Source organism: Channa argus, chromosome 15 (genome assembly GCF_033026475.1).
Source record: "Channa argus isolate prfri chromosome 15, Channa argus male v1.0, whole genome shotgun sequence".
NCBI lineage: Eukaryota > Metazoa > Chordata > Actinopteri > Anabantiformes > Channidae > Channa > Channa argus.
Window position 1 is genome coordinate 1,915,975 of NC_090211.1, and position 14,980 is coordinate 1,930,954.

Genomic DNA, 14,980 nt, shown 5'->3' on the forward strand with positions numbered 1-14,980 from the left:
ACAGCTGTAACACTAAAACCAAGGTCTAACCCTCAAAAAGCCCTTTGAAGAGGTGCAAGAAAGGGAGGGCTCTCTGCACTTTGTCAAAATATTCTCAAGTTATTAGTATGAAATTCAAATTGTTGTCATATACAGGAGTACACAAAAACACAGTACAATGCCTATAAAAGATATTAACCCCCTTTGAAAATGTTCACCTTTTGTTTTTTTTACAACATTTAATCATAGTCAGTTTAATTTGGCTTTTTGACAGAAGTCACAAAAATCCAAATTTATATCAAAGTGAAAACAGATCGCAGATACTGAAGATCTAAATATGAACATAAGTGATTGCATAAGTGTTTGACCCCTTTAAAGTAATTCACCTAAATCAACACTGATGCAGCCGACTGGTTTTATAAGTTACAGAATTAGTTAAATGAAAATCAGCTAAGTGCATTTCAGGGCTTTAAATAACTGCAGTATAAATAAATCTGTAAATAAAAACATAAGTACAGCTGTTATCTGGAAGGTCCAGTTATTGGTAAATAGATAATCTGTCCAAAAACTACAAAATGAAGAAAAGATTATTGAAAAGCAGAACTCTGAGATTTATGCAATAATATTTCCTAGTCAGTGAATGGAAGAAACCTTGGCCACATGTAAACCTAACTGGATTAGAGACTAAAGCAGGCAAGACATCTATGACTCCTCTGAAGGAGTTAAAGCTTCAGCAGCAGAGATGGAAGAGACTGTACATATATGTATTCCCACCAGTATGAGGTTTATGGAAGACTGGCAATAAGAATAAAGGTGAAAATGAAGCTTGAGTTTGTCGGGAGTCATGTGAGCTATGAAGCAAAGTGGAAGAAAGTGTCTTGCCAGCACAACAGACCAATCTGTTACCAGTTGCCTGATGCTGTCAGTGGTCGAGACCAAGCTAGTTTTGTGTTTATATAGTACACAAACATGTAGGAAGCCTCCTGTAATTAGTTAGGTGAGATAAGGTTACAATACAGCAGGAATGTCAAGGTAAACATGTTGTACATCATTTCTTGTAGAATATCAACTGTTCCTAATGATGCAAAATAAATAAAAAAGAAGCTGGCTTTAAATTCTGCTGACAATTCGGGGTAGAGCAGTATATGTCAAATTATAATATGTCAAATTATAATTTTTAATTTGTGCTCTTGCTTGCGGCTAGGGGAGGAAATCATACTATTTTCTGGAACTCATATGGTGTTAAAACCTTATTACACTGACAATTTTAGCTTTAGAGATGAAAACTTACTTTATACAAACAGTGGATAATACTGCCAGTAAATAAGGAACCTATGGGTCATTTTAGACACTCAACTTATAAAAATAAAGAAGTTAAAATCTTGTAAATGGAGCAGTTTTTAACACTTGAACGCCTTATGAGTCAAACATGTCAAATGTGGGAAACAGGAATTGCACTGCCATTTAAAGAAAGTTCTGACAGCTCCAGACCTAGCGAGGTGTTTGGGCAGTGCAACCCTAAAAATGTTCTCATGATCCTTCAACTCACACACCAGCCCACAAGCTGTGTTGGTGCTAACTTATTTAAAAAGGGTGGTTTCTGAGCTAACAGTTGCCATCTGCTCAGCTCTTGGAGTGTGCCACTTATTTTGTGTGTCATTTTAAATTTAACATCTAAGTAAAAGTTGACTCTGTATTCAAAGCTCAAAACTCTAATTTCCAAGAAAAGAAATGGGACATAAATAACCAAATTAAACATAAATCAGATGAAATAAAAAGAAACACAGAAAAATTAAAGCCAGGGGGTTTATGGGTAATACTGGCAGGATGGGACATTAGCAAGATTTTAAAAAGTTTGTAGAGTCTCTGGGGAGTGTAGACTAGTGAGGCTAATTCATACATCCCAGAGGACCAGATGGTGAAGAAAATATTGATGGGACGTTGTCTCCAGCTATACAGCCTGTTTCCTGGCTTTTATTTTGTAGTACCTCTGTCTCGTTTCTTCAAGACTCATCAGCCCTAACTTCTTTCGCCTATTCCTTATTTCCTTTATTTGCCTTTATTTGCACAAAGCTCTTCCCACAGTTCTCAGCCAGTTCCTCTCTCTGTGTTTCTACACTGACCCTTCCAGTCTTTATCTGCATTGTGGGTTGGATCCTGGTAATCTGTTTGTCCGTCTGTTTACTCATCACCTGCCTGATATTTGTCTGTTAAACCTGTTTGCTTGTTAACTTGCTAACCTATGTCCTGCCTGCTTCAACATTGCTGGACCTGTATTCACCTGAGCCTCCACCTACACCTCTCAATCGTAAGTTCCCTGCTTCTTTTGGATCTGACCTGGATGAAAAAAATGTGACTTGGACTTGGATAGTGTACATTAATATAGTGTTGACTCCACACTTACATGTCTCTCTGTTACAGTGTCCCAGACTCCCTCCCCCAGGCAGACAGTACTCACCTGGAACTGTTTATGCCCTTTGGGTGTCACCACAACCCCACAACTTATTTATCTCTGTGTTCTGAACTTTTTAGATCTTACTCACTAGCACACAAAATTGGTTACGGGCGATACAGTGGTTTGATTGTAAAATAACTGTGTGCTGTTGTGATTTTATGGTAATTAGTCATGTGCAGGTTAGTTTGAGGCATTAAGTTATAAATATATTCAACTATACAGTGTTTTGAGCCTAACATAAAGTCTGTTTGGTTTGTTCTAGATTCATTTTTTATTGGTTTTCATTAAAAAACAAATTCTCATTTCACAGAGCTAGTCTTTTACTTTTTTAACTATTTAAACTGTTAAACTGTTAAAATTAATAAAGTATCTATATTGAAAACTATGGTTTGTCCTGATTTGTCCTGCTTTATCATCCAAGTTCCAAAACTTATATTTACCCTATTTACCCATATATCTGTCAAATTTCATGTTAGAGAGATCAGTTTGGAGATGAGAAAACAGAGAAATATATTTAGCAAGCAAACCCAGAGCTGACGCAGTGGTTATTGGGTACTAAAGTGTTTGGACACTTTAGTACTAACTGACCCAGGCAAGTCATAGAATTGTAAGTTAATTTAATCACCTTTTTACCCTGACTGTTTACAATGGGGTCCAACCAGACTTAAATTGAATCCAGACTAATAAACCTTTAACTCAGACTTAAACCAAACAAAACAAAGCTGATTGATAATTGTAGTGAATAACTGAAAACTACACAAACCTAAGACTGAGTTAAAAAGAAAGCAAATAAAAATATGAATTCTGCTACAACTTAAAGAAACATTTCTCACTGAAGTTATTTAAGATTTCATTTTTAAGTGAACTGCATCATATTTCATTGTGAATTTTGCTCACTGTTCAAACTATGTTTATACTGTTGAATAATTGTTGAGCCTGCTGAATGTAATTAGCTGGTAACTAATATTATAAAAACTATAATATAAAATATTTTATTTTTTCAAGCATTTTGAAGATATTTGCTAGTCTGAACGTAACCCTACGGCTCCAGCTACAGACTGTGTCTGTTACTCTTCTTCAACCCCTCCTTATGAACACTGGTCCATTCTATCCTCACATGGTTGCTAAAAATTTGTAATATCTGTACAGATTTACTTTTACAGTTTTTTTAAAGTTTAGAAATCTAAAACAAGAATAATAACCACCCTGTCCCAGCTGTAGCCCTACATCTTGATTGCTCTGCTCCTCCTGTCCATCACACATGCCTCAATTCAGCTGTAATTAGTCTCTTCAGTATAGAGTCAGCCATTTCCCACATACCGACTATCACAAAAGGAATTATTGCGATACTCTTTGCTCTGCATTAGATAGAATACACAAGACCACAGAACACTCAAGTTCATCACTAGTCAGTGTACATTACAGGTTTTTAATAGAAAAACAACAAGCACTATGTAGAACTCAAGTTATGTAGGGGGGACTATATGTATGTGTATATATATATATATGTGTGTGTGTGTGTGTGTATATACATATATATGTATACATATATATGTATATACACACACAGAAGGATGGGCAAACATTTTCTCTCTAGATGTGCAAAGTTGGTAGAGACATACCCCAAAACACTTGTATCTGTAAAGGTGTTTTTACATATTATTGACCTCAAAAAACTTTTGAAAACCATATATAATTTTTCTGTTTACTTCACAATTATGTACCACTTTGTGTTGGTCTATCACATAAAATACATTTATGTTTGTGTTTGTAACATGATAAAATATCTAGTAGCAAAGTCACTGTATCAGTGTGTGTACACTACTTTGTCTTCCTACAACTCCAACTGTCAAGAAATTCTGAATAATTTATCAACCATTAATCAATCACAACAGTTTATGTAAGTACCAGCATGTATTCAGAAAGATTCAATAGATCTACAGGCCCCACCAATCAAATCAGAAATGAAAAGAATAGTTTAGCTTAAAGCCATATTGTGGCAATATCCATGGAGATTGGAAATGAGGAATGTTCTTTCAATTTTATCAATAAACAACATAGGTGTCAGGATATCGTTGCACTTCCTGTCCCTGGACTTTTATTTTGTGGCCCCTTCTCCTTACTTCCTGTCCCTGGTTCTGTTCACCCAGCTTTACCCTCGTTGTCTCTCACTGTTTGCACCTGTTCCACCCTCTATTTAGGTTCAGTCTTCCCTTCACTCCCCTGCCAGATCCTTGTCATTGTTAATGTGGTCATTACTGTCATCAATGTTGCCATTGTTGTTACCCGCACCCTCCCTATAGTAGACTCTGGACTTTTGGAAAGAAGTACCTGACTTTGTGTTTTTTGGACCTTCATGGCTTCATGGATCCTTTAATTCTGGACTCTTCTGATGTCTCGTTTTTGGTCTGAGGTTTGCCTTCTGTTTCTTTCTGTGATTTGCTCTAATTTCCACTTGTTTGTCGTTGGTTGTTTCAGGTCTTAGGTATGCTTCTGTGTTTTTCTATTTGCCATTGCTTTGCATTCTCTTTGTTTATGTCTGCCTCCCCTGAATTCCTATATTAGTCTGTGCTCCCGTTTATAAGTTTTCTTTGTCATGCGTTCATTCGATTTTTGTGGGTTATGTTTCTCATCAGCGTAATCTATTTGGCATTTACCTGTTTGTTAGTTTCTTTAAGTTTTCCCGGTTTATCGAATTATTGTAGGCTTCAGATCCCTGTCCGAGGTTTTGGTTCAGTTCATGATTCACTTTAGTTATCCTCGGGTTTCATGTTTTATACCTGGCTTGTTTTCTTTGTGTTCCCCTCTCAGGAACGAGTTTGTTAATCCCTTTAGCCTTTTCTTAGTAAAGAACCTGTTAATCAGTTCCCTTCCCCTTGCCGTCTCTTCACTTGGGTCCACCCCCTTAAACCAGAATCGTGACAATAGGAAGGTTAAGAAAGGAGGATATCATGTCCAGCAGAATAAGATTAGGATTTTCTTACTGACAGTAGACAGTACACTTAAAATAGTAGATAAGCAGCTAACTGTGTTATGCAAGACATATCAGATATAGATGAGACAATAATGCATGATGTCATGATGGAGTGTCCGTGGTACCAACAGGAAAGACAGCAAATGTTGGAAAAATTTATAAGAGCCAAAATTTATCTGAAAACAATTTTTGTAACACGTAGTGGGCACAGTAAACTTGAGTTTTTTTCAACTTCAACTTCTCTAGAGAAAGTTTCATAGTGTGGGTTTTCAGTCTGTGGGGGGAATATTCTACACCTTACTGCTTTATATGAAAATGCTGATTGTGCAAAAGCTGTTTTGCATTTTGGAATACTACACTGCCTATTAGAAGTACTTCTTGTTGCTGTGTTAATCTTTTCAGAGGTCAAAAGAACAAAGTACTTGAGAGGTGCTAGTACACTGTTGTAAATACTTTTGAAAAACAGATGTAGCGAGTCTTATCATGTTATCAAAATTTAATATCTTGTGTTTAGTGAGTATGTGACAGTGCTGATGCTAAACATGTTCTTATCCCTGATGATTCTCTCCTCTCCACTCTGCTTTTTCCTCTCGTCGCTCTCCTGTCTCTCCTGGTCTCCAGTTAGCCTCAGTCCATTCACCTGTTCCCTTCCTTTATATGCTCCGTTGACCTGTCCCTCTCTGCCAGATCGTTTTTCTAATCCCCTGAGTAACAAGCCATTCTCTGGTCCTGAAAACCCCTATGGTAAAATCTAGTTCGAGTTCTCTGTTCTGTGTTTTTAGATTTTTGTGTTTATTCTCCAAGTGTCAGTTTGTTTTGATGCTTTGTTGCCTCCCTGTCTAGCGCCAGCGCTTCCTAAGAACGCCTGTCTATTTTTCCTTATTCAGTAAGTGACTTTGAACTCTTTGTATGCAGATTAAGAACTTGGCGGACTCATTGTTTACGAAGAGGATCTATAGTTTAGCCTATAATTCAGGGTCTGAGTTTTCCTTCTCCCCTGCATCTTTCCATTGTTACTTTGTCTTTTAGTTGTACTTTGTTCGGGTCTTTCTGTGTTTTTGTCTCCCTGGTATCTGCCAGCCACCTTTAGTTCCTTCCTCTCCAACTGATCAACATTCACATAATCATCGTCCTCTTCATTGTCATAATCATTACTGGCTCTGGTAGGCACTGAAAAGATGAGCATTGAAGCAAAATATTAATGGGTGTGAAAAGACTTTGATGAAAATGTGTATTTAAAATGAGTAAACTTTATGTCCCTATGAGAACATCTTGGCTGAAGATGAGGGTTGCAGGCTGGTCGACTTGTCTCCTCCTCCTCCTGTAGATGAAAAAGGCCACCAACAATGGCAGCAGCAGGCTCCCAGCAGTTACTGAGGACACCAGTGGCAACAAAGAGGAAAAAGAATAAATCTAGTCTGTAAAATATGATTGTCACAATATAAAACATCATCATCTGCATACATTTGCATTTTAATTCCTGCACAGTGAGGAGGAAGGTCCACTATAAAACCTGCACTGGTGGAAATTGAGAAGTTAAACTAAAGATTTAAGTCTTAAGTTTTACTCATTTCTATTACCTTGTTGAATTACTAACAATCATTTCTAACCACTACCTGACATCTCCCACCCTGTCAATGTGCCTGTCATAATGCTTATCATGGGTGGTTATGTGTCAGTCAGACACAGACCTAGATAAAACCAAAGATATTCTGGATGATGGAGGACGTTGTTTCAGTCAGAAGCTATAATTTGTCAGTCCACACATACTGCAGGTCGTTGATTAATACTTTGCATTAAGATGCTAATTATCTTTTCCATCTTTCTGTTTTTCCCAGCAGTTTTTTAAGAATTGTTATCAGCATAGTTATTTTTTTTAAGGATTGTTTTACCAATCTTTGTAATAAAAAACTGGTCATTGGAATCGATCTTCATTGTGAGGGTTGGGCAGATTTGATCAGTTATCAGCACATTGCGCATGCCAGGTAGTTTTCTGTTGGACGTGATCCTGACTTGTAGGCAATAGTAACTTTGTGAAATCAGGGCAGCTTCCGTTTTAGAGCCAGACCCTGCGGTCGCTTTCTGCTGACTGGAAAACCCCATGGGATGATGGGAAATACCAGGCTCTTACCTGATGTAACAGTGGATTGGTTTAGGCTTAGTCTTAGTTTTTTTTTCAATTGCTAACAAGCATTGGTTAGAGCTGAAGTCAGTGTCAAAACTATTCACAGACACTAAAACAGAAGTCCATGTGAAGCAAACTGTGAATTTTGACATTGTGACTTCAGTTGTTACCAATGTTTGTTATTAATTGAAAAAAAAACTGTCACTTGTGTTTCGAAGAAAACAAATATGCTGTTATGGCTTAAACGAGTGAAAAAATGGTTTAGTGTGTCTGGGGGCATTGTGGCTGTGGTGTTATTGTTTTAGCCAGTCAGTGTCTTTACCCCCTGCCACATGCCTCTGGGGTTCTTGTTGTTGAAGTTAGTCTTTATGCGCATCTAGTAAATGCCCTTGGTCATTTCAATGCTCGTCCACAGATTTGTGCCGTGCCCCTTTTTTAGCTCTGTGGGTCCATGATCTAAAAGCGTAGTTGCATAGTTAATCCTGTTTGTTGGCTTCGGGTTGGGGAACAGTTTTTATCTCTATCACACTTTCAGCCCAAAAGTTTATATAATGCAGTACTGGAGTCCACTGTTCGGTCGGCTCTGAACATAGTGTGGCCTGCTAGCTCGATAGCAGCATTGCGAATAATTTGGTCCAGCCACGTATCAGTGACAATTAAAAAACAGTATTCCAGACTGAAGTAATGCAGAGTAGTAATTCGTTAAGATTTTTGATAAGCGACCGGGAGTTCGTAAGAAGACTAGGAATGACCGATTTGTAGGGATTATCCTTTAGCTCAGCTGCTAGTTGCACCCCCTTCATACCCCACTTCTACTTTCTGTGCCTCCGCTGCCTGCAGCACTTCAAAGGGGTGATGGGAGAGAGAGAGAGATCTGAGTCTGCATTTTACTGCAACAGACAGCAGTTCCACCTTTTTCCTTTAAGGCAAAGTAGACCTGTGTCTCTTAAACAGAGCTACTTAAAACAGACCAGAAATGTGGTTTGGAGGATCCTTTCTCAAAGTGATGCCGAAAAACTGGTCCATGCATTTGTTACCTCTAGGTTGGACTACTGGAGTTCCCTACCTTCAGGATGCCCCAGTTACTCCCTAAAGAGCCTGTAATTAATCCAAAATGCTGCAGCAAGATTGCTGCTTGGAACTAGCAATAAGGATATTTCACCTTCACTAGCTTCACTCCATTGGCTTCCCATTAAATCTAGAATAGAATTTAAAACCCTGCTTCTTACATATAAAGCTCTGAATGGTCAGGCTCCATCATATATAGAAGACCTCATAGCATCATATCATCCCAGTAGACCACTTCGCTCTCAGAATGAAGACCTACTTGTGGTTCACAGAATCTGCAAAGGTAGAATGGGAGGTAGAGCCTTTAGCTATCAAGCTCCTCTCTTGTGGAACCAGCTCCCAGTTCAGATTTGGGAAGCAGACACCCTCTCTACTTTTAAGTCTAGGCTTAAAACCTTCCTCTTTAATAAAGCATATAGTTATGCTGCCATAGGCTTAGACTGCTGGGGGACCCACCCCCCAATGCACTGAGCTCCTGTCCTCCTCTTGACCATCTCTCCTCTCCTCTCGCCCTGCAATTGTCATCACTGTATGTCATTACTCTGTGTGTTCTCTCCCGTAGTTGTCTTTGTCCTTCTCTGTGTCTTCCAGTGTGCAGGTACTGGTCCAACCAATCTGCCCGATGTTTTGTTGTTGCTTTTTGTTGCTCTGTTCTTTTCTCTCTCCACTTTCCACTCACCCCAACCGGTCGAGGCAGATGGTCGTCCACCGAGTCTGGTTCTGCTGGAGGTTTCTTCCGTTAAAGGGAGTTTTTCCTCTTCACTGTTGCTTATGGCTTGTTCCAGGGGGAATTGTTGGGTTCTCTTTATACATCTTTATAATCTTGACTTTATTCTGTAAAGTGCCCTGAGATGACTTTGTTGTGAATTGGCGCTATATAAATAAAGTTGAATTGGTAACGTAAAAATAGAGAGAAAACAGAGTACTGCCAAAATCCTACAAAAACGTTTATTCAACTTACCATGAGGTTTGCTCCTAAAGTGCAGGATTCTGATGAATAATCGAGAGTTTAAGTCCAGCGTTGGCTCTGTGTCATTTAAAATACAGTAGCTGTAAATATTTTTAGGCTTCTGCTGTTGATTCTTAGATCCCTTCCAGTTGCAATCTGATCTTCAGGCCCTCAGGTGGTACTGCATTAAAAACAGGCCAATCATCGCATTCTGTTTTCAATTAAGTTTTTTACATCGTCCAAACTTGATTGGAATGGGGGTTGTAAAATAATGAAAATTACTTTGATGCAAATGTTTATATCCCCCTTCATTAAATATGTAAATAGCAATTGTACTAGCTAAATGTGAATTCAAAATTTTTGTAACAAATATATAAATAAAAAAACTTTTTGTTTTTGTGTTTTAGCCATTTCTAAATGCAAACTGTAACTAGTGGAAACATACTAACGCCTACTAACTTTATGCGAAATGTCCACACTTTCTTCACAAAATTCCTCAGATAGATTTAAATAGTCACTGATGCCAACTCCTCTTTAATTTCTTTCCTCTCCAGTTGATCATTTACATAGTTGTCGTCCCCTTCATCTTCATAATCGTGTCAGGTCTGACAGGCACTGAAACACAGTCATCAGAGCAAAATATGAATAGGTGTGAACAGACAGATGATAGTGTGTATTTAAAATGAGGAAACTTTATGTCCTGGTGAGAACAAACTTTGGCTGAAGATGAGGGTTGCAGGCTGGTTGACTTGTCTCCTCCTCCTGTAGATGAAAAAGGCCACCAACAATGGCAGCAGGAGCAGCAGCAGGCTCCCAGCAGTTACTGAGGACACCAGTGGCAACGAAGGCACTAGGAGAAAAAATATGTTTAGTCTGCATAATATGATTCTCACAATACATGCATAATAAAACATCATCATCTGCATACATTTACATTGTAATTCCTGAACAGTCCACTACACAACATGCACTGGTGGAGATTTGGAAGTCTGTTGAAAGCAGACAAATCTTTTGACAAAAAAGTGTTTTAGTTTTAGTCATTCGACGTATCAGTTACTAATTTCTTTTACCTTGTTACATTACCAACAATAATTTTCTGACATCTTCTATCCCTCCTGTCATAATGTTTTACATGGTCTGCTCCTCACATCATTTCAGTTTTTACCAACTGCTTACACACAAAATCTTTTCATGTCACACGATTTTTGAAACCTCTCACTCAAAGTGCAAAACTACATGCCAAATCTCCAAAACCATGAGATATTTCTCAGCCTTTGACTCAGTTTTCAATTGCATAAAACCCTTTTTTTAAAACACTACACACAATTCTCTACCTAAAACACAAAGATCTATCAGGAAGTGACTTGCTTTGCTTTTCCAAACACAACCAATGAAAATGCTACACTTCACCAGGTAACACAGACACACTCCTCAGATGTGCAAACACTAATTGCTTAACTGATCACAAACCAATCACTGCTTTACTTTACAGTAGTATAGATAGACCTATAAATAGGTCAAAGGTCAGATTACCTGTTTTGAACAATGGATGCTAACAATGAACAGAGAGCAAGAGGAGTAGGAGGAAGAGGCAGGGGACAACGAGGACAAATACCAGGAGGAGAAGGAGGAAGGAGAGCCATCTCTGATGAAATTAGGATAACACTTGTTGACGCATGTGGGAATATAGAGGTTGCCTCTGTCCAAGGTTGGAAACGTCATGCTAGGAGATACTTCCCTCGATGTTTGGCAAGAGAAAACATATCCTGTGATGTGGACGAAGTATTGTAGCCAGACCCAGCTCGGAGAAGAGATGAAGCTTAGCACTAGGGACTGCACCCCCCCTGCCAATTCCTGGACCGGGACCGCACACACAATTGACTGTATTCTACTGTAAAGAATATACTTTTGGTTTACATGTTTATAGTTTTGTTGTATGCTAATGTATACAACAGTAATGTGTGGCCTAATATAAATATTTTCTGTTTCTACATTGCATTGGCGTTTCCAATGTACTTGTTACCCGTCTTAGCGGATTACTTTCCCGGTAGAACATTGTGTTGAAATGATATATAGATATACATATAACCCTATGAAAGACCAAAGAGCTTTAGATTTAGAACAGCAGTGTTTACATGGTAAATCCAGAAATGTATTATTATGAAAGAAGTCATTCCTGCCAATGTCTTTCTCTCCTTCCTCTTCGCCCCCTCTCCCTGCCATTCTTCTCTCTTAATGCAAGTTTTTTTTTTTTTTTAATCATTCTGTTTTGATTGCATTTTAAACTGTTTTGAACAAAGTATGTTAGCATTTGAAAAACATGCTGCAAAAGTATAATCTTTTGCAGTATCTGAGAAAGAAATTAATACGTTTTGATGACTGTGGTCACTGAGTGCATTTTGTGTGAAAGCTGTGAAAAGTAATTCACAGTTTGCTTCACATGGACTTCTGTTTTGCTGACTGTGTGAAGAGTTTTGGCAATGTGGTTTCAGTTGTGACCAATGCTAGCAATTGAAAATTATGGTAAACTACATTTTAAAGTACAATATGTTTATATTTTACGTCTGACATCTTCTGTGTTTTATATTACTGTATATGTGTTAGCAGGATAAACAGAGAGATGCTATGCAAAAACCATAATATGATTTGTCTGCTGTCCCATTAGAGTAGAGGAAAACCTTCACTGACTATGAGCCATTTAGCTGTCAGTCATTAAAATGCTTAAGGCAAATTCTATAGTCTACTTACATTTAATAATGATATTAATGGGCGCAGTCCCAGTGGAATAAAGGCTTAATCCTTAGGGCCTTTATCAATATTCATTAAGCCAGCTGCCAGAAATCTTGGTGTTTTATTTGACTGCAACTTGAGTTTTGAGCATCACATCACTAAACTAGTTCAGTCCTGCCTTTATCATCTTAGCTAGCTATTAGCCTATTTTCGTCACTTCACCAAAAAGACTTGAAACGCCTACAAATTGTTCAGAACTCAGCAGCTCGGCTCCTGACTAGAACCGGGAAGTTCAGCCTTATTATTCCTTGTCTTGCATCTCTACATTGGCTCCCTGTTCATCTTAGGATAAATTTTAAGATTTTACAGATTTTTTTATAAATCACTGCATGATTTAGCGTCATCCATTCACACTCACAATCACACACAGATGGGGGAGCTGCTATGCAGCTGGCCAACACTCACAAAGAATGAGATTAAGAAATTACAACAGTATTCAAATTGATAACATAGATGTTGGAGCCAGTTATATACAGTAGAATGTGATCCTTGGGCGTATACTTGTGGTCTTTATTTTGCTTTGCTTTGTTCACTTGCTAAGAATAAGCTCTTTGATGTCATCTAATATCACCTGTCAATCTAATTGGCGTCAATAATGTTTACGACAAGCTCTGGTCTCTGATTGGCTGAAAATCTTAACAAGTGGTCAAGTTTATTTAGTAGTTTCTTGTTTTTTCTTAGAGCTTTGGAGTTAAAAGAGCACAAATATTTTTTCTTGTGTCCTGTGCCATATTTTACAGTTCTATCTTTAATTTGTACTGCAAAAAGAAAGTTTCAGTAAATAGATAAAATGAAAAACACAGACTAAAGGTTTTTTTGAAGCTACATGGTCGGACTCTATGTTCAAGTGACTATTTTTAATGACTAATGACTATGTTTACACAAAATAAACTGAACCCCAGTAACAATAGACATAAACAGGTAAATGGTCTGCACTTATAAAGCGCTTTTCTACCTATTGGCACTCAAAGCGCTTTACACTGTTTCTCATTCACCCATTCACACTCACAATCACACACACTCTCACACACTGATGGGGGAGCTGCTATGCAGCTGGCCAACTCTCAGCAGGAGCAACTAAATTAGTTCAGTGTATTGCTCCAGGACATTTCAATATTTGACTGGAGGAGCTGGGGATCGAACCAACCACTGGGTGAATTGGTGGAAGACCGTTCTACCTCCGGTGCCCCATTTCATACATTGTTTTTCCATCATGTTGGCTTGATGTCAATAAATTACATAACTTTAGCAGATAGGATCAAATGGCCTTAATGCCAATTTACACATAAACTTCGTGTTTCTGTTCCAATATTTGATGTAAAAGCAATGAGAATTTCTACATAACCCTTATTTGATTATTCAGTTATTTCAAACTATTGGTTAAACGTAACATAAAACCATAGACAGATAATACATGTAACCATGTAATAAAAAGAATTTACAAATTTGCTAAAACATAAAAAGCTGTTCCATCTGTTCTTCAACTGCAAAGGACATGAGCAAGATAATCCCATTGCCATAAAACCTTATTGTTACAGCTTAATCTTGCTGTTACTATTATTCACTCAATGGTCACAACTACACCATTCAGTTCAGTAAGACGCAGTTAATGGTTTGGTCATCCATTTGAATGGGGGATTGAAACATAACCACTTCTTTTTATAAATGCATTCCAGTACATCTCCACCACCCACTATGACCTAAATAATATGAATAGAATAATCACTTTTGATAATTTCAACTTATAAACATAAATTACATCTGGGTTGAATTGTACAAGTGTGCCTAACAGAGTGCCAAGAGAGTGTACAAAGGTTTCTGGACTAAAATAATAGCAACAGTACCCTTAAAGAATTTGTTAGAAACAAATACTGATCTGTTACAAGAACTAGACTCCAGATAATGCGGCTTGAAGATGAATTACATTTAAAGGTACAATGCTTAGTTTACATCAAAACACTGTAACAGACCTCGTATGTGAGGGCTGTATGCAGATATATGTTGGTTACAATACCTGTAAACAACAGTAAAATTATGAGATGTTTATGGTCTGTTTTCTTCCCCTGCTTCAGCCAGACTTTATTACTCAATTCAACAATGACATTTAAATACACCTTAACTGTAGTTCTCCAATCAAAATGTTCCATGCAAGTCTCTTACAACTCATGTTTAAAGGAAAATCTAAAATCTAATCACAATCATTGTGATTATGGTGATTACTGGTGGGCTATTATTAGCAAGAAGGAGAATTCCCTTAAGCAAAATAGTGAATCTGGCAAAGACATAATGTTCCCAAAAACTCATTTAAACTAGCTACACTCTACACAAACAAACCCAAATCAATGGACAAACGTATAACATTCACAAACAGGTGATAACATACAGTAGCAGGAGCCAGGTGCTAACACAGGTGTTTGGTAGGCTAAGCTAACCTAGCTTCCTTAACTTTAGCATACTGTTCACATCGTGTTCCAAACAAATAAAAATACGTTTCCTAGCGAAACAACAGGAGGAATACACATTCTTGTTAACAGAAATAATTTCAGACACACATTTGTGTTTAAATTTGTATTGTTACTGACCTGTAACCAGCAGTAAAATTATGAGACGGACGACGTCAGTCTGTTTTCTTCCCCTGCT

General features: G+C 37.8%; 1 long non-coding RNA gene across 1 annotated transcript; it reads right to left on the minus strand.

The window, feature by feature from the left end:
* Nucleotides 1–4,885: 4,885 nt before the first annotated feature.
* On the minus strand, nucleotides 4,886–14,980 carry LOC137099533 (uncharacterized). The gene is made up of 5 exons (XR_010910766.1): nucleotides 14,923–14,980; nucleotides 10,266–10,400; nucleotides 10,010–10,165; nucleotides 9,563–9,731; nucleotides 4,886–6,781 (listed from the first exon to the last, which is right to left on the minus strand). It is a non-coding gene; the product is annotated as an uncharacterized lncRNA (long non-coding RNA).